Source organism: Wasmannia auropunctata, unplaced genomic scaffold, assembly GCF_000956235.1.
Source record: "Wasmannia auropunctata unplaced genomic scaffold, wasmannia.A_1.0 LD336088.1, whole genome shotgun sequence".
In the NCBI taxonomy this organism is placed as follows: domain Eukaryota; kingdom Metazoa; phylum Arthropoda; class Insecta; order Hymenoptera; family Formicidae; genus Wasmannia; species Wasmannia auropunctata.
The window spans coordinates 464467-466745 of record NW_012026802.1 but is presented as its reverse complement, the minus strand read 5'-3'; positions in this window follow the sequence as shown (position 1 = coordinate 466745).

The following is a 2279-nucleotide window of genomic DNA, read 5'->3' as shown; positions in this document are numbered from 1 at the left end:
TTGTATATGGGTAATATTTACGGAGATAAAGCTGAAAAACGTTTATTATATGTGTTTCTGAGTACGTTTTTGTAAATAGCTTACTTCTGACTTGTCTGAGGCGAAAAATGTATAGAAATAATGTGAAAGCTTATAAAATTATCTTTAAAATGATTCTTGGTTGAACCTCGTCCGCTAAATAGTTTTCAAGGTATAGCCTTTGAAATATTTCGTAATATGCCGATTTTATGAAAAACTTGGACTTTTTGTATAACAAACGTATATAATGACGGTAGAAAAATTAATACCCACATTTTTCTGTTAACTTATATGTATATGTATGTGATCCTATATTGATAATAATTTAGAAAATTTACTTTTCGAAGAACAGTTATCACAAAAATGCTTGTTTTTCGGTATTTAGCATAAAAAGGCGTTTCGCGGTACTTTCTTTACAAATATTTCAATTTCTGCAAGGTTTGCATAAAAAATACATCACATGAAAATTAAAGCTTATAAAATTTCCTACAAAATGGTATTTTGTTAATTTATGCACGATCAACACTGGCTGACATACAGACGTTTGAAGTCAGCAGTTTCTTTTTCCAATTCTTTTTCCCTCATTTTCATGATTGATAATAATTTCCAAAAAAGTTTATTTGCAAAATATTAAAATAAACGTACGTTTCTGGGTTCGTAATACATGATATTTGCTTCCATTTGGTACTTGGATTATATTTTTAGAACAAGTAGTATTCGAGATATATTGAGGGGAAAGGGATGACAATTCGATTGTATATTGTACGAAATATATATTCATTTTTGTAACGGATTTTTAAATAATTTATGCAGTGAAACCATGAAATGAAATTGATAAAGTATTTAATTACTTGTAAAATTGTTTTTTTTTTATGTCGTGCGACCCATAATTCCGGAGATACCATTTTTTGAAGGCATTTTGATTTACGGACATTAGGACAATTACAAGAAAAGATTCATTTATTGACAAAATATAGAAATTTATAGCTTTAAAATGTCTTTATTTTTATATGTCAATTTTTATTATTGTTTGTTTGTCTTCGGATGCGTCTTCTAAATTGACGTCGTCATTTGCGTCCATACATGTTTCCTCTTGTATTTCGTCGTATTCGATTTGAAAACCACTGAAGCATCCCGTTTCTTGACAGTGTCCGCAAAAATCAGAACATTTAAGCCCAGCTCTTTTGCACTCACACGATGAATTACAATTTGTCCTGCAATTGCAGAATACAAGATTTAAAATTTTATCTGGTGCAGAAGGATCCATTGCCTGCACAGGCTGAAGATGACCCTTTTTTTTCTGTTAACCCCAACTTTCAGGGTCCTTGTTCTTCCCCAACCATGTTTGAAGTTGGTGATATACCCGGAATGTTGAGCAGCTGCCCCAACTGTAGGCAGTAGTGAAGGTAACCGAGATGTATGTTTTAATACGGATTTTCGAAATACATCATAACGATAAGAATTTAAATCGCCTTCTGATGGATGTTTGGCTTCGTAAACGTACAGAAACAGAATTTCTCCGGCTCGTTGAATATCTTCTGGTGTTGAATTGTCATTTGTGAAAATGTTAATTATGTCACAAAGTTTCGGTTCTTCCTGCAACAGCTTGAAAATTTTGATTTTACTTTTCTGAAATATTGCCGAGGTCGTATCACAACCATTGAATGCGTGGGCTAATAAAATTGTGTTTTTCAGTTTTCCATTTTCCTGCAGTTGCTATGATGAATACATTTTTTTCGCTTTTACCTTTTCCTGGTTGATGCGTACATACACGTAAGGTCGTGCACGACAATATTAAACGTAATTATATGCGTAACACGCAGCACCTTGGTGCTTGCAAACTTGCCGCCAACAGGCGGCATAGATATGCGTACAAGAGAGTTGCCACCTCGGTCGACGTGGCGGACGAACGAATTGTCCGGCTATCCCCGTCGATCTTCGGCTCCCGTTTCCGGGATTCTCCAATAGGAGATCGAATTCGGGCATCCGATAGATCCGTGGGGAGTCTCGGGATCGGGACGAGTCATTCGTTTTCCGGCCTCTCTCAGAAAACGTTGTCAGAGAAACATTAACAATTATCGAGACTCGACTCAGGGCATTGACCCCTAGGCGTTGTCGAGATTCTCGAATTACGTGACAAGACAATACTCGACGTGTCAATATTGTAACGTGTTCAGACGTTCTTACGAAATATATAGTGTACGAAGAAATCACATACATCGTTATTGTTCATTACACACCACGACAGAACACTGGTTTAA